We start from the raw sequence: 18,571 nt of genomic DNA, 5'->3' as shown, positions 1-18,571 counted from the left end.
TGTTGCCCTGCCCTCCCCTTCCATCACTCTGCAGTCTCCTAATGTCCCAGCCACTGACATGGAAGTAACAGCTTTCCAGCCTCTGGTGCTCTATAAGAGGTGGGGAGGAGAAGTGTGCGCGCGCACACACACACACACACACACACACACACACACACACACACACACACACACAGGCTTATATTCCTTTAGAGAGCCGAGGCCTCTGTGCTGTGTCGAGACGCGTAGTCTGAGGCTGTCCATGGATCGGTGTAGTCAGAGAATGCCTTTCAATTGCCATCTATGCGTGCTGCTCCCGTCACGCCCGCTACAGAGTTACAGTATAGAAATAGGCCCTTTGGTATCTAAATAGAAGTGCTGCCGATGAGCTATGTCGGGATCTGGCTTCACTTCTGGTTGGGCTGGTCGTCCAGGTTTAGCTGTGTATTTCTATTTCTAGGACAGTGACGAATGTAGAACCAGAAACAAAAAGTTGGGTTGTCAAGAATGTGTGCTGAGGTTGAGATGCTTTTTGTTTACTAATCAAACTAAAACCCAAGCACCTTTTTCTCGGATTGACATCTCTCTCTTCTCTGCCACGCTGTGTGGGTTGGTCTTTGGGTTTAGCCACAATGCCCAACTTGTGAAGAAGGAGCTCAATTTCCCAGATAGAGTGAAACTCAGGCATTTCCCACCACTCAGTATTCCCAGGTTGGGTTAAATGCGGAAGACACGTTTCAGTTGAATGCGTTCAGTTGTACAGCTGACTAGGTATCCCCCCTTTCCCTATAGAACCAGTCAGGAGGACATTATTACTGCTAGACTCTCAGACGGAGCGAGATAGACTGACAGTCCTGTAGCCTACAATAGATAGCAGTCATTTTGACACACACAAGTAACACCCATGAGCATTTCACCGTGTCTCATTTTGACTGTCATCAATATTGACATACAGTATGGTGGGCATTTAGGGCGTGTGTTTCTTTTGTATGTGCGCTCTTCCTTTYGTTCAAACATCCAAGACAGCCTCTTCTCTCTGTATCCCACTGAGGGGATGTAAAAGGGGGTGTGGGTGACGAAAGAGGCGSAGTGCTGTCTGGCCTATCTGGTTCTCAGGATCCAAATAATACCACACATTTTGAGTCTCTGGCTGCTGTGTGAAAATGTCAGTTAGAATGAGGCTTATTCACAGTGAGAGCCTGTCTACTCTGTGTGTGCTTGTTGTGTGTGAGTGTGCGTAATGTCTGTGTGTCTTTCCTCCTTTCTCTTCGCCCCATAATCACAGCTAGCAGGTGTTCTCAACTCCAAGGCTGTACTGACTAGCACTGTGGTGGGGGGGGGGGGGTTATCATCTTCCCCATTTTGCAACAATACAATGGGATCTGTCCATGGGTCAAGACTGTGTGTGTGTGTGTTTGTGTGTGTACTTGTGTACTGCTGCTGCCATTGACACTGGTAGTGCACTACAGAGGGTAGATGTTCTAATATTGACTGCCGGCGTATTAGTATTCTACAGCTGGATAGATAGTAATGACATCACTCATGTCTTTTCTCTTGCCTCCTCTCAGTAGGTAGCGTTGGGCCTTTCAATCTGGCGGCGTGTGTTCGCCAGCGGAGTGCAACAGGTTCACTTAGCCGACTTCTCCTTAGCAACGTGTGTGTGTGACGCACCTGATCGATGGGGCTAAGTGGTAGTGGGAGTCAGTCGACCCATGTGCAGAGCACTCACCTTCTGAGTTAGTTACCACAGTTACACTGCCTTTTATAACAGGTTTTCTCCCTTAGTTCCCCTTTCCATCTCAGAAGGTTATAAAGTTTGGAGAAGTGGGGATGCATAAACCAGTCATCCTGCAATCCGTTATCCTTCGTCCTTTCCACACTCGTCCCTCCCCGGGGCGGTTCACGAGGGGTCCTCTGAGCCACACTCCCCATCCATCTCCCTTGAGTCGGTCTCATGATCAAAGCCCTCTGTGTCCCTCCATTGTTCCTGCTCCGAACAGCGTAATGATTCTATCAGGCCCCGGCCGTAAAGGGCCCAGAGACAGGCCTTGGAACCTCCCCTGTTGAATACCCTTCGTTATGCGATTCGTTAGCGTGTCAACATGTGGCTGTCCCGCTTTACAGAGCACTGCCCTCTCTCCTGCTTCACTCAGTAGCCCTCAGTATCCCTGCTCCCATCAGATGGTGACAAATGCTTTGATGGTTACATCGACCTCTCTATGAAGAGCTGTTGTTATGTTCAGTATGAATAAAGCTTTGTGTGTGTGTGTGTGTGTGTGTGTGTGTGTCTCGTAACCACCCTCACACTCTGTTCTTCAAGAGGAGCCCTGGGCCTGCATGGAGGTCACAAGTTTGTCATGAAGTTAATGACAAACATGTGACCACGATGACCCTTTTAGCCATGCTCATTTAGACCAATGTCCTCTGCAGACTTGCACACACACAAACAAACATACAAACCCAAATACATTTTTTAAATGTAAAAATTATACAGTAGCCACGCGCCAATCAACTGTTTAATTGTTTTATTTAACCTTTATTTAACTAGGCAAGTCAGTTAAGAACACATTCTTATTTACAATGGCGGCCTACCAAAAGGCAAAAGTCCTCCTGCGGGGACAGGGGCTGGGATTAAAAATATCAAATCAAATAAATATATAGGACAAAACACACATCACGACAAGAGAGACCTAAGACAACAACATAGCATGGCAGCAGCATTCATGTTGCTACCCTTAGGATGTGTTGTGTGGATGTGTTAGTGGAGTGTCCTGCTGTGCAGCGGGGCTGTGAAGAACACACAGGAACTGGCAGACAGTGGTGCTGCTGGGAGAGGAGGGATAAACCATAGGGCAGAGAGACTAGACCATGATGTGATGTCCCGCTACATGTTGGACTCCCAGGGGGGATTTGTCTGCCCTTATTATTAATTCAAATCTAAATCTACCCAACCCACAGCTGGATGCAAATGTGCACATGGAGGGATGAGCATGTGTGAACGCACACGCATGCAAGCAGACACACACACGCCCCCACATACACATTATACCCAGAAACAGCCATCACCAGAACCCACCTAAAGTATAGCCTAAACACAAACACAGCAAAAAAAAGAAACGTCCCTTTTTCAGGATCCTGTCTTTCAAAGATAATTCGTAAAAATCCAAATAACTTCACAAATCTTCATCGTAAAGGGTTTAAACACTGTTTCCCATGCTTGTTCAATGAACCATAAACAATTAATGAACATGCACCTGTGGAACGGTCGTCAAGACACTAACATCTTACAGACGGTAGGCAATTAAGGTCACAGTTTAAAAAACTTAAGACACTAAAGAGGCCTTTCTACTGACTCTGAAAAACACCAAAAGAAAGATGCCCAGGGTCCCTGCTTCACTTGGTAGTGAACTGCTGAGTCATGTCATGTTGAGTCTACTGTATACAGTAAATATGGTGGTGGGAGGAGGGTTGGGTTGATGGAAGGATGATGTTCCTGTCACGACTGTAGTGTCATCCCCTCTGGGCTGCAACTGGGAGGCACAAAGGGCTTCTTTTGTCCCGGTCTCCTCCCTCCTCTTTCCCTCTCGACACCTCACAGACCCAGTCATGTGTTCTCCTCTGGGGTACAGCAGAGATGATCATCGGAACGTCTACTGTAGCTACCACAATACAACCCGTAAAGTCCAATGCAGTGTCCCTGACATGAGCCTGTTCACAGTCTCTATGGAGGCTAGTCTCTCTGTCCAGTCCACTGGATGGCCTTGGCTGGAATCTATCCTCGCTGGTCTGGTCTTTACTGGGAGTTTCACATTCTGTGTTTTGCTTCCTATCTACTGGCGAGTTGATTTGTTAACAAGCAAGCTGCACTTTGTCCATGCCTAATGTTTGCAGCCAGCCAGGCAGGACTCTACTAGACCGAGTGGTCTGCTGTGATGTCATGATGTGAGGGGTTACAGTGGAGGTCAACACAACATTTCTACGGTGTTATATCCTAACCATTGCACTCTCTTGACGGTCCAAGGTTTCCCAGTTGCCTATATCTGCCTGGGACCCTCCCTTAAGACCCCACCTCCCTTAAGACCCCACCCCCAGGATGGCAACAATAACTGCCCGAGTTACACCAGGAACACACAATCCCTCCATCAGTGCTCAGACTGTTCGCAATAGGCTGAGAGAGGCTGGACTGAGGGGTTGTAGGCCTGTTGTAAGGCAGGTCCTCACCAGACATCACCGGGAACAACGTCATCTATAGGTACAAACCCACCGTCGCTGGACCAGACAGGACTGGCAAAAAGTGCTCTTCACTGACGAGTTGCGGTTTTGTCTCACCAGGGGTGATGGTTGGAGTCACGTTTATCATCAAAGAAATGAGTGTTACACCGAGGCCTGTACTCTGGAGCGGGATCGATTTGGAGGTGGAGGGTCTGTCATGGTCTGGGGCGGTGTGTCACAGCATCATCGGCCTGAGCTTGTTGTTAATACAGGCAATCTCAACGCTGTGCGTTACAGGGAAGACATCCTTCTCCCTCATGTGGTACCCTTCCTGCAGGCTCATCCTGACATGACCCTCCAGCATGACAATGCCACCAGCCATACTGCTCGTTCTGTGCGTGATTACCTGCAAGACAGGAATGTCAATGTTCTGCCATGGCCAGCGAAGAGCCCGGATCTCAATCCCATTGAGCACGTCTGGGACCTGTTTGATCGGAGGGTGAGGGCTAGGGCCATTCCCCCCCAGAAATGTCCGGGAACTTGCAGGTGCCTTGTTGGAAGAGTGGGGTAACATCTCACAGCAAGAACTGGCAAATCTGGTGCAGTCCATGAGGAGGAGATGCACTGCAGTACTTAATGCAGCTGGTGGCCACACCAGATACTGACTGTTACTTTTGATTTTGACGCCCCCTTTGTTCAGGGACACATTATTCAATTTCTGTTAGTCACATGTCTGTGGAACTTGTTCAGTTTATGTCTCAGTTATTGAATCTTGTTATGTTCATACAAATATTTACACATGTTAAGTTTGCTGAAAATAAACGCAGTTGACAGTGGGGGGACGTTTCTTTTTTTGCTGAGTTTATGTGTCTCTTGCCAATAAAGCCCTTTGCATTGAATTGAGTGGGGGAGGAGAAAGAGGGGGGGGGGGGTGGACGAGGTGAGAAAGACTGTGTGAGAGAGAAGAGAGAGAATTGAATTGAGTGGGGAGAGAGTGAGTGGGGGAGGTGAGGGGTTGACACAGCCAGCCGCAGTGCAGAGGCTGTCAGAGGCAGGCAGGGAGGGCAGTGTTGTCGCAGTCCTACAGCTTGTATGATGTTCATGAAGATTTACCTAACAGCCTGCCAGCCTGTGTAGGGTGTGCAGTCAGTCCAGACAGTCAGTCAATAAGAACAGTAAGTCCCTACAGGTGTAGGATGTTAATTTGATCACCCTGTTGCAGGACATTTTAATGCAAACTTGTTCAATGTTTAAAAGGCTTCTAAAGTTTGTAATTCCCACTTTAAAATTACAGACTTGATTTTCCCTAACTGAAATGTATCAGCCCCTACAAAAGTGTCCATTATTTATAATCCACACAATAGTTTACATTTCCTGTTGCTGCAGGATTATTTTCCTGCAGTGAGACAAATTAAGATCCAATATCTGTATACCATTTATCTTTAGGAGTTCCCCCTATTGCTGCTCTTTTGACCCTTTGATCACTCGGCTACACAGCTGATGCCCCCTGGACTGTTTCAATAACACGGTACCTCATTTTGTTTACCTATCGGCCCCCAGCCTCGAACTCAGGTCCTGTATGTTGTCCCATTGTTGTCTTAGCTCTCCTGATCAACACCTGTGATTGCTTTATGCCTCTCTCTATGTCAAAATGCCTCGTCTATGTCACGCCCTGACCTTAGAGATCCTTTTTATGTCTCTATTTTGGTTGGTCAGGGCGTGAGTTGGGGTGGACATTCTATGTTTTTGTTCTATATTTTCCATTTCTATGTGTTTGGCCGGGTGTGGTTCTCAATCAGAGGCAGCTGTCTATCGTTGTCTCTGATTGAGAACCATACTTAGGTAGCCTTTACCCACCTGTGTTTTGTGGGTAGTTGTTTTCTGTCTTTGTGTCTGCTCCAGACACAACTGTTTCGTGTTGGTCTATTTTTGTTAGTTTGTCTTAGTGTTCTGAGTTAAATAAATATCATGAACATGTACCACGCTGCACCTTGGTCGACTCCTTCAGCCCATGAGAACCGTTACAGTCTACTGCTGTCTTGGCTGGTTCTTATTGTTTTATTTCACTGTAGAGCCCTCAGTCCCGCTCAACATGCCTTAGGTAGCTCTTTTGTCCCACCCCACACCCATGCGGAGACCTCACCTGGCTTAACTGGTGCCTCCAGAGACGAAACCTCTCTCATCATCACTCAACGTCTAGGTTTACCTCCACTGTACTCACATCCTACCATATCATTGTCTGTACATTATGCCCTGAATCTATTCTACCACGCCCAGAAATCTGCTCCTTTTATTCTCCATCCCCAACGCACTAGACGACCAGTTCTTATAGCCTTTAGCCGTACCCTTATCCTACCCCTCTGTTCCTCTGGTCATGTAGAGGTTAACCCTGTAGTCCCCAGTTCCACTCCTATTCCCCATGCGTTATCATTTGTTGACTTCTGAAACCGTAAAAGCCTTGGTTTCATGCATGTTAACATCAGAAGCCTCCTCCCTGAGTTTGTTTTATTCACTGCTTTAGCACACTCCGCCAACCCTGATGTCCTTGCCGTGCCTGAATCCTGGCTTAGGAAGGCAACCAAAAATTCTGACATTGCCATCCCCAACTACAACATTTTCCGCCAAGATAGAACTGCCAAAGGGGGTGGAGTTGCAATCTACTGCAGAGACAGCCTGCAGAGTTCTGTCATGCTATCCAGGTCTGTGCCCAAACAGTTTGAGCTTCTACTTTTAAAAGTCCACCTTTCCAGAAATAAGTCTCTCACTGTTGCCGCTTGTTATAGACCCCCCTCAGCCCCCAGCTGTGCCCTGGACACCATATGTGAATTGATTGCCCCCCATTTATCTTCAGAGTTTGTACTGTTAGGTAACCTAACCTGGGATATGCTTAACACCCCGGCCGTCCTACAATCTAAGCTAGATGCCCTCAATCTCACACAAATAATCAATGAACATACCAGGTACAATCCTAAATCCGTAAATACGGGCACCATCATAGATATCATCCTGACCAACCTGCCCTCTAAATACACCTCTGCTGTCTTCAACCAGGATCTCAGCGATCACTGCCTCATTGCCTGCGTCCGTAATGGGTCCGCGGTCAAAAGACCACCCCTCATCACTGTCAAACTCTCCCTAAAACACTTCAGTGAGCAGGCCTTTCTAATCGACCTGGCCCGGGTACCCTGGAAGGATATTGACCTCATCCCGTCAGTAGAGGATGCCTGGTTATTCTTTAAAAGTGCTTTTTTTTCTGTTAACTTCTGGCCTTTCTTTGAACACTGTGTTACAAATCTCCAGATGAGCTTCAATGCCATACAACTCTCCTTCCGTGGCCTCAACTGCTCTTAAATCTAAGTAAAATTAAATGCATGCCTCTTCAACCGTCCGCTGCCTGCACCTGCCCGCCCGTCTAAAATCACTACTCTGGACGGTTCTGCACTTAGAATATGTGGACAACTACAAATACCTAGGTGTCTGGTTAGACTGTAACTCTCCTTCCAGACTCACATTAAGCATCTCCAAACCATTAACATATTTAACGTTTGAATTTTTTGTACTGTAGTAGGGTTGATTTAGGTTGGAGAACCTGGATATTTGAGGTAAATCATTGATGTGTCTTCTGCTTTCTGTAGTCGAGTAAATGTGCTTCTATTTGCAGTCACACGACTCACTTGAATTTATAATGTTCTTGGTCAACAATCTTATAATGACAAGTCCCACTTGGTTGATTTGTGTGTTGTTTAGTTTCGGTAGTAGGTGTCATCACGAACTAAGAAGCTGTGAGTTTCACATGGTTGGTGGTGCGGCAGTTTCCCATATAAGTACCTAACAGGAAGTACTTGTGAAAGTGAAATACTGTTTCTCCTAAGAGGAAAGAGTGGGTGACATAGACTTCTTGTAAAAAGAGCCCCAACTCTTGCTTTAATTTTCATTCTGTACAATTTGGAACATGATTTGAGATATTTATAGATTTACTGGAGATCTTGTTCGACATCCTGGAGTTGCAATTTGGAGATGCACAAAGGCACACACACCACACCCACACACACCACACACACACCACACACACACACACACACACACACACACACACACACACACAACACCACACACACACACACACACACACACACAACACACACACACACACACACACACACACACACACCACACACACACACACCAGAGTGTCCAGTGGAGAGAGTGGAATAGAGAGACCCCTCAAGGTTAAGGACTAACTCCTATTTGTAGCCTCGACTTACTCTCTCTCTGTTAATACTCCTATCACTACAGGGTTGTAGACAGACACAGTAACACACTGCAGAGGATAATAGGCCAACCCATTGTGGTTCTATCACCTATGGTGGTGGGCCATACACAACGAACCAGAGGTACATAGTGGTTCCAGTGGAGTCACTGAGACTGAGCTCGGGAGAGTGATGGTTGATGCCGTCACAACTGTGTGCTTTCCTCTCCTTTTTCTTCTCTGACAGGTTTGAAGACACACAGTGTGCTTCCCTCTCCTTTTCTTACTGACAGGTTTGAAGACACACTGTGTGTTTCCTCTCTCCTTTTCTTACTGACAGGTTTGAAGACACAGTGTGCTTTCCTCTCCTTTTCTTACTGACAGGTTTGAAGACACAGTGTGCTTTCCTCTCCTTTTCTTACTGACAAGTTTGAAGACACAGTGTGCTTTCTCTCCTTTTCTTACTGACAGGTTTGAAGACACACTGTGTGTTTCCCTCTCCTTTTCTTACTGACAGGTTTGAAGACACAGTGTGTTTCCCTCTCCTTTTCTTACTGACAGGTTTGAAGCACACAGTGTGCTTTCCTCTCCTTTTCTTACTGACAGGTTTGAAGACACACTGTGTGTTTCCCTCTCCTTTTCTTCCTGACAGGTTTGAAGACACAGTGTGTTTCCCTCTCCTTTTCTTACTGACAGGTTTGAAGACACAGTGTGCTTTCCTCTCCTTTCTTACTGACAGGTTTGAAGACACAGTGTGCTTTCCTCTCCTTTTCTTACTGACAGGTTTGAAGACACAGTGTGCTTTCCTCTCCTTTTCTTACTGACAGGTTTGAAGACACACAGTGTGTTTCCCTCTCCTTTTCTTACTGACAGGTTTGAAGACACACAGTGTGTTTCCCTCTCCTTTTCTTACTGACAGGTTTGAAGACACAGTGTGCTTTCCTCTCCTTTTCTTACTGACAGGTTGAAGAACACAGTGTGCTTTCCTCTCCTTTTCTTACTGACAGGTTTGAAGACACACAGTGTGTTTCCCTCTCCTTTTCTTACTGACAGGGTTGAAGACACACAGTGTCTGCCATCAAAGAAAAGGAGAAGTGTGTAATCCCGTTGTCTGTCAAGTACAGATGATGTTCTCAGTGAGACTTTTCCCCCCTCTCTTCTCCCAGGGGGCACTTTGACCCATCTGAGACGAAGCAGTTGAGTGAGAAGCCTGGCTGTCTTTTTTTTCTGTATTCAATATATTTTTTTAAAGCTCTGGCTGGCTGGCTGGCTGGCTGGCTGGCTGGCTGGCTGGCTGGCTGGCTGTTAGCATTTAAAAATAGCAGCAGGAATTACCAGGTGCTGGTTTATCAGTGAAATGAAATGCTGTAGATTTAGAGTCAAAACAAGAGAGAGAGCATATGCTTTGTTGTGCAGTAACTGGACCATCAGCCACCATGTCTTTTAGTTTACTATCTCAGAGTTCTATTTATTTATGAATGGAGATGATTCTCTTTATGAGTGGGGGGGTCACTCAGCAAATGTACAGTAAATAGGGCCAGTATTGTAACACCTTGTCTCTGCGTCTGTTTCGTAAAGTAAGGGCAGGTGTTTCAGCTCCCTGACTGACTGACTGACTGACTGACTGACTGACTGACACTCTCCGTTCTCATTTTCTGTTGGCTTTGAACAGGAAATCGTTTTTTCTAATCCAGCTGTCTTGACTTCCTAATTCACTGTGAATTGATTTCCTCTGTAGCAATCACTGGGAGAACAGCTTGGAATATCACAAACAGAAAGGACATGATCTCCTCGTATAGGAACTGGAAGCCAAAGAGTTGTAAAACAGACATGGGCCTGGGGGCACTTCCTTCCCCCTCCAAGTCTCCTAGGTGCTTCTATCCAAAGTATTTCTCAGGTACAAATGTCTGGTTCCTGGACATGTTTTACACAATTAACAGTATGAAAGTAAACTCTATGTGCCTACTCTCAGCTCTACCATATAGTACACTGACATTCCAACACACAAACCCAAACAAGGCTGGCGGTACTCTTAGTTGTGAAGGACCACATCCAGCTGGGTGGAGGCCCTTCTTTGGACACTGTGTTAACAAACCTCCAAATGAGCTTCAACGCCATACAACACTCCTTCTGTGGCCTCCAACTGCTCTTAAATGCTAGTAAGACGAAATGTATGCTCTTCAACCGATCGCTGCCCGCACCCGCACAGCTGACTAGCATCACTACTCTGGACGGTTCTGACTTAGAATATGTGGACAACTACAAATACCTAGTTGTCTGGTTAGACTGTAAACTCTCCTTCCAGACTCACATCAAACATCTCCAATCCAAAATGACATCTAGAATCGGCTTCCTATTTTGCAACAAAGCCTCCTTCACTCACGCTGCCAAACATTCCCTCGTAAAACTGACTCACCTACCGATCCTCGACTTCGGCGATGTCATTTACAAAATAGCCTCCAACACTCTACTCAGCAAATTGGATGCAGTCTATCACAGTGCCATTCGTTTTGTCCTCAAAGCCCCATATACTACCCACCACTGCGACCTGTATGCTCTCGTTGGCTGGCCCTCGCTTCATATTCGTCACCAAACCCACTGGCTCCAGGACATCTATAAGTCTTTGCTAGGTAAATCTCCACCTTATATCAGCTCACTGGTCACCATAGCAACACCCACCCGTAGCACGCGCTCCAGCAGGTATATTTCACTGGTCACCCCCAAAGCCAACACCTGCTTTGGCAGCCTTTCCTTCCAGTTCTCTGCTGCCAATGACTGGAACGAATTGCAAAAATCACTGAAGTTGGAGACTTATATCTCCCTCAATAACTTTAAGCATCAGCTGTCAGAGCAGCTTACCGATCGCTGCAGCTGTACACAGTCCATCTGTAAATAGCCCATCCAACCAACTACCTACCTCATCCCCATATTTGTTTTTGTTTTTCTGCTCTTTTGCACACCAGTATTTCTACTTGCACATCCTCATCTGCACATATATCACTCTAGTGTAAATTACTTTGCCACTATTGGCCTATTTATTGCCTTACCTCCTTACTTCATTTGCACACACTGTATACCAATTTTTCTATTGTGTTATTGACTGTACGTTTGTTTATCCCATGTGTAACTCTGTGTTGTTGTTTTTGTCACACTGCTTTGCTTTATCTTGGCCAGGTCGCAGTTGTAAATGAGAACTTGTTCTCAACTGGCCTACCTGGTTATATAAAGGTGAAATTAAAAAAATAATTACAAAAAATATGATTGCGTTTTCCTGTAATTGCAATTGGTCTTCTTTGCTTGTCTCTGTACATATTTGTGTCTTTTTTTCTCCATTTCTACTGCGGTCTGTGTATAATAAATCTAGTCAGAATGGCACTGGGCTGAGTGTCTGTGCGTGAGAATGATTTGGGTGAAGTAGCCAATGTCTTTTTCATCTTTAGAAGTAATAAAGATGAAACACGAGGGCTGCGGTCTGGACGGTCAGTCGGTCTTTGAAGGGAAGGCCAAGGTAAAGATGAGACAACCGAGGCTTGTACTTGACTAAAGCATAGGGCTGCTACTGCGTGTGTTTGTGTGCGTACGTGTGGATTGTGAAAGTGTGTGTGTGGCCCTGTGTCTGTGCTGCAGATATCCATCTGGGTTGGTCAGCCTTTGCTAACTGAACACATTGTCTGATATCAGTAATATCTCTCAATGTGTCTATTCTGTCAGACAGTAATGTACTTTCTTGACTAACAGAGGATAATATTGTACTGTTTGAGATTAGATGGAGGTCTTTTCGGGGCCATTAAGTGAGTTCACTGGGGTTGACCTATGATGCATCATCATCACGCTATCTGTCACCTCCATAACCAGTGCTTCCTATTGTCGGAGTCCTGCAGTCAACTGACCAAATCACCCTTTAGTGGCCTCATGGTTGGAATGTTATTCGTATTTTTCATCATTTCATAATTAAGAAACATTATTGTAAGAAAAAGGGTGTTCCTATGTCAAACTGTGTTGTTATATTTCAGTCTTCTGTGATGCATATAAAGTGTATTATTGGGACGCAAACTCAAGATTTAATACATGTCAACTCTATATCTGACATGGTACAGGTGTCTTCTTTTTTTAAGCCCATAACCATGTGTGTGTGAGGTGTCTACTTCTATTTCAAAGTAGATTTGTTTCAGACTACCAAGAAACTGTGTGACCCTGATTCAACCCACTGCAGTAAAAGGCTAATAGTTGCTCTTGATCAACGTGGTCTCAGGACAATTCGTATTATTCTGTATGTAAATCTGTGACACTCCATTTCGTGTGATATGTTACTTTACGTTAGGTTATATTATGAATGGAATAGCGGTCATACAATATCATACGAATTAGTGGACATATCGTATCATACGTCTTACCTGGTCGTACAATAGCATACAAATTGGATGACACAACTTATCTTCGAGGATGTATAGTATTATACTTCTTTCTCTGAGACCAGGTGGCTTGTTGCCCCATAACAACATGAACTTGATGGAAAGACTTCCAGTCTTGTACATATTTGAGCATTATTAACTCTTGGCTCCTGGACTGGTTATTTGAATCTAAGGAATGTGAAGGTACATAAGCCTGGGAGTTGAATTTTAAAGTCACTGTACATTTGACATCCTTAATATGAAATGTTTTGAGCTCATGTATGATAGGTGTTGTATATACTGTATGTGTGTGTTGAACAGACCAACGACGTAGGTTCCCTTGGTGTCACTTCTGATCTCTGTCTTACCTCTGACTGACACATGGGTCATGTGTCACAGGTGAAGAACCAGGATGTAGCTTGTTTCACGCCTCATTGACCATTTGGCTGATTTATTGCCCTTTCTGTCATTCGCTCCCTTTTTCTCTCCTCCATTTTTTCCTGTTCAATTGGAGCCATGAGACAGTCTGCCAGGGTAGTGTTGTGGTCTGAGAGCCAGGTGAAAGGAAAGGTACTTAGATAGGTGGTGGACTGACACAGTGCGGCTGCAGTACGTGCACAACAGAGCACAGCAGGCCTGAGTCAGCGCAGTAAGCCTGAAATAGGTTAGGGGCAGTGTAGGTTATGGTGGTCACATGTCTGTTTGTCTGTATGTTTGCAGCCTTCCTCCAACACCACGTCTGCCAGGCACTAAACACTACGACTGGTGAAGTCATCAGGCTGCCATTTGTAGAGAGAGAGGAGGAGTTAGAGAGCAGAAACAAGGAGGGAGACATGAAAGGAGAGTGTTTGACAGTGGAAGGAGATCCAGACAGAAATCAAGATAATATGTGAATGTTTTGTTTGGAGCCTCTGGACAGCAACAGCATGTGGTGTCCTGATGATCTCCTTCTTCCTGGTCCAACCAGAGGAAAGAGTTATCTCTCTAATCAATCATGGTCTGACTCTCTGCTCCTCTTCTCCTAACCCTATCGCCTCAGCAGGCTCCTCCTAACCCGTACCCCTCAGCCCCCCTCAGCCCCTCAGTAGTCTCTGGGTATACGTGGGGCCATTAGCCTACTAACTATTGTTGGTGGCATATAAATTCAACGTGTTTGACAAGATTGAAAATATGTGTGGGACAGTGGCTGTCAGTGTCGTTTAAGATGACAGAGGACAATTTTTATTTCTCATGAGCATGTCCTTATTTCTATTACAGCATATTGGATGACTCTCATTCATATTCCATTCACCCAGTTCAATGTAACAGAGATAGGTTTAGGCTACTACATGATACTTGAATTTTCCCTGTACCCGTCATGAAGGTTGCTACAACCTAGCCTATGAATGAAGGTTTACAACGTAGGTGCACACAGGTCGGGAGAAAATGTTAAGGTGACACACAGTGACACATGGACAGACAGCGACACATTCAATACAGCCTTACACACGCTTGCCTCCATCTAGCTGATAGGGTGTAATCATTAGTCCAAAAGTTGCAAATGAGAATTTTTATTGGACAAATTCTGGTATGTTTATCCCCGTTTTGTTTAGTTTAAGAAACGTTTCTCAACAGAATCGGCAAAATGAATACAGCCCTGATCATGCGTAACGCGGTTCACATTCACCGATCAAGTGGTGCTCCCAAGTGGCGCAGTCGTCTAAGACACTGCATCTCAGTGCAAAAGGCATCACTGCAGTACCTGGTTCGAATCCAGGCTGCATCACATCCGGTCGTGTTTGGGTGTCCCATAGGGCGGTGCACAATTGGCCCAACGTTGGCCGGGGTAGGCCGTCATGTTCATAACTGATTTGCCTATTAAATAAAGGTTAAATTAAAAAAAGAACAGCCATGTTGTATTCCTTCTCATCAATGACATCAATGCACAGCACATCAGCTGTATGTGACCAGGCCAAAAAATCTTTCCATGACTTCTACACACAGCCTACATCGTTGTCACCATATTAGCTAAAGTAACACAGCTAATAGAACTAATGCGTTAGTAACCTTGCTACAATCACGCAGTGACGTTACAGTGTACAGTCAGTAAGCAGTTACACCGGCGGGCCCCGGTGTTTGTAATTTGTAAAACCAAAAGCTTACCTTGACTTGGAAGAGTTCCAGTGTTGGATAGTCATAGCCAGCTAGCTAACATAGCATCTCTCTGTTTGAGTAGGCTAAACTAGCTAGCTGCATTTGCTAGCTAAGTAAGTGAAACTGAAAGTGGAAAAAATTATGAAATCTCACTCTCTTGCTTCTCCTACATTTTGGAAGAAATGAATTTGTTCAAAACTGTTCAACTATTGTCTGTCTCTCTCTTTGAGTCTACATGTTATGCCCTGCAGTGCTAGCTAGCTGTATATTGTGCTTTCAGTACTAGATTAATTCTCTGATCCTTTGATTGGGTCGACAACATGTCAGTTCATGCTGCAAGAGCTCTGCTAGGCTGGAGAACGTCCTCTGGAAGTTGTCATAATTACTGTGTAAGTCTATGGAAGGGGGTGAAAGCCATGAGCCTCCTAGGTTTTGTATTGAAGTCAATGTACCCAGAGGAGGACGGAAGCTAGCTGTCCTCCGGCTACACCGTGGTGCTACCCTACAAGAATGCTGTTGAGGCTACTGTAGGCCTTCATTGCAAAATAGTATGTTTTAATCAGTTATTTGGTGACGTTATTATTTTTAGTATAGTTTAATCTAAAAAAAAAAATTCACAAGCTCCCACCATCCTTTAAAAATTCTAAATAAAGTTAATACGTATGCTATCCACTATGATTTCTTAAATGACATTGGGGTTAAAATAAGAGGCTTTGAAAAAGCATAGAGGTGCTAAGGTTTGCGGGAGCTCTCCACCAGTGAACAGCATCATGAAATGCTTTGGTGATCAGATTTTGTCAATGTTGTGGTCCTTTTGAAAAAAAGACGACTTCCTCAGTAGCAAGCAAGGTTATACTCACTTCCTCTTTCTCTTTCTCTCTCCCTCTCTCTCAGGTTTGGGGTGCTCCTCTTCATAATATCCTGCTATTACATGGTAGCAAAGACCTGAAGACGAGGTAAGCAGTGTGACCTTCTCCTTTCAGTTTGTTTTACACTGTGTAGATCTCTCATTGGGTCAACTGTCAATGTGCACTATATCTGCGATCCGGGGTTGTGTGTCAGTTAATGTCGTTATAAGTGGGTGGCTCACAAAAGAGTCTCAAGATTCACTTCAATGATAAAGAGTGACTGCTGAAGAAGAAAAAAGCAAAAGGGAGCAACTTTCACTTCCCCTCAGATCTCATTGTGCCGCTGTGTTTGGCTGTTGTGGTAAGTACTAGACCGAGGGGAATTATCTTAACCCTCTGGTGGAGTTGACAACTAAGGTGCTAATGGTGGGAACCCGGGCGCCTGGTAAGGTCACAGAGGCTGATGAATTCTGTCAGTCTGTCTGTCTGTCAGTAACCCATCGCTAGACAGAGTTTGCTTACTGGCAACTCCCAGCAACCACAGACACAGATACAAAGCAGCTCCTATGATGATTGATGTGTGTGCGTGTGTGTGTGTGTGCGTGTGTGTGCATGTGTGCGTGTGTGTGCATGTGTGTGCGTGTGTGCGTGTGTGCGTGCGTGCGCGCGTGCGTGCGTGCGTGCGTGCGCACAGTAGTGTGTCATTGTGTGGTTTATGTGTCGGGGTGTGTGGTTGCGGGCATGGGGTGGTACAGACTGGCAGTCCTACACTAGTATAGAGCAGGTCAGGATAGACTGGTACAGCACTGTAGAACAGGCTCACAGCTCTTCCTGTATGGTTCCTCTTCGATCGGCTGACAGTAGTCTGCTCATAGCCACCTGCTGATGACTGACGGAGATGACTGACGGAGGTCATTCTGTTACATTTAAATCCACCTCCTAGCTTATGCCACTCCAGCTCAGAACGCATTTAAACCATCTGTCATGCTCTCACAATCGTTTTTTCTTTGTTTGGCAACCTTACAGGTGTAGGATGTTAATTTCACCTTTATTGTCACAGCAAAATAATCCTGCAGCAACAGGATTTGAATGTTTAGTCCATACTGTTGCTTGATCGGTGGTGAGGCTGTTAGCTGGACAAAAGTAGGGTGCAATACTGTTAATATAACCGGTAATAACCGTAAATCACAAAGCTCATCTGCATTTCCACATTTCCAACAAAAGAGTGATCAAATTAAGATCCTACATCTTTACCGCAACATACCGGTTTAATACTTAGACACTGAAAGCAACTGAAAGGCTTGTCGTTGTAGTGAATGGTGGGTGATGTAGCAGTAAGTGGATTGGGGGATGGATGAGTGAAAAAGGTTAAAGATTGAAGTTGTGATGAGGGCATGCCAGGGCATGGCAGCCAATGGGATGTGGATTTTGTGGGAGTCGGAGCATAAGCTGATTATATTAGCGTCATGCCCAGAGGCACCCACCAGGTCACAGAGTTACTGTGTTCTGTTCACCTGGTGCTCTCTCTCTCTCTCTCTCTCTCTCTCTCTCTCTCGCTCTCGCTCTCGCTCTCGCTCTCTCTCTCGCTCTCTCTCGCTCTCTCTCGCTCTCTCTCTATCACTCTATTTCTGTCTCTATCTCGTTGCTCAGATGAAGGTCATGTTCTATACTGTACCACATCATTCGTTTAAAAATAACCATGTATTGTTCTTCACAAAGTCTTCCCCTACCACTTTCTGTTGTGTTTCTCTCTGTCCGTCTCCTGGTCGTATCTATGTACAAATGTAGGATCTTAATTTGACCAGTATTTTTGCAGCAAAATAAGTCTGCAGCGACAGGATTTGAACGTTTAGTCCACAATGTTGCTTGATCAGTGTTTAGACTATTACCTGGCCAAAATAAGGTTACATGAAAAGTGCAATACTGTTAATAGAACCATGTGTTAGTGCTGGGTTTCAGTGAATTTATGTCAATCCTGAAGCTCAAATTCTCAGCAACAAAATAGTGATTAAATTAAGATCCTACACCTGTATGTGTAAATGTATTGAGGAGCTTATGGACACTATATAAAGAGCTTTCAATTCCCTTCTACATTGTGTCATACAAAGACACAGAGACATTACTGACACACTCTCTCTCAGAGCTAAGGAACCTGTATTGTCTATTGTTGACCTTACAGACCTTAGTCAAATAAATATGTCCGATATGTTCCAATATATGAGCTTCACATAATTAAGGCTACTTGGTCTTGTACTATTGAACCAATGACATAATGCAAACCCCAAGCGAAGGAAGTCTGCTGACTTTGCTCCAAGCGAAGAAGGTATTTAACATGTGTATTTGACCCAGATCCGCTCCCTCATGCAGCTGTTGACTCAACACAGAGCAGAATGTTTAGACCCTCAGCTCCTCCAGAGCGAAACAAACTGCCCAACTACAGCTGTCAAACACAACCAGTCCAACCGCTCTGTGGCAGTGTCAGTCAGATACATCATCTGTCTCAAAGAAGCTTCTTTCACTTTTAGTCAACTCAAACTGATGTTCTCCTCTTTTGATTGAAAACCTTCTGTACATTTTCCATGTCACTTCAAATCTGCTCACCCTACTCTCTAATATCTCTATACACTCTCTCTTCAAATCTGCTCCACCCATCCCTCTTCTTTTTTCCTTCCTTCCTTCCTTCCTTCCTTCCTTCCTTCCTTCCTTCCTTCCTTCCTTCCTTCCTTCCTTCCTTCCTTCCTTCCTTCCTTCCTTCCTTC

The 18,571-nt window shown here is 45.1% G+C and overlaps 1 long non-coding RNA gene across 1 annotated transcript in view; it reads left to right on the top strand.

Moving 5' to 3' along the window:
* LOC139029508 (uncharacterized) overlaps window positions 1–18,536 on the top strand; it is a 73,569-nt gene extending 55,033 nt beyond the window's left edge. Inside the window, exons 2-3 of the long non-coding RNA XR_011481835.1 lie at window positions 15,859–15,920; window positions 17,463–18,536. This is a non-coding gene — a long non-coding RNA (uncharacterized lncRNA). The remainder of the gene's footprint in view (window positions 1–15,858; window positions 15,921–17,462) is intronic.
* Window positions 18,537–18,571: the final 35 nt, after the last annotated feature.

Source organism: Salvelinus sp. IW2-2015, linkage group LG20, assembly GCF_002910315.2.
Source record: "Salvelinus sp. IW2-2015 linkage group LG20, ASM291031v2, whole genome shotgun sequence".
Classification (NCBI taxonomy): domain Eukaryota; kingdom Metazoa; phylum Chordata; class Actinopteri; order Salmoniformes; family Salmonidae; genus Salvelinus; species Salvelinus sp. IW2-2015.
Note: the sequence above shows the minus strand (reverse complement) of the source record. Positions and strands in the feature narration are given on the sequence as shown.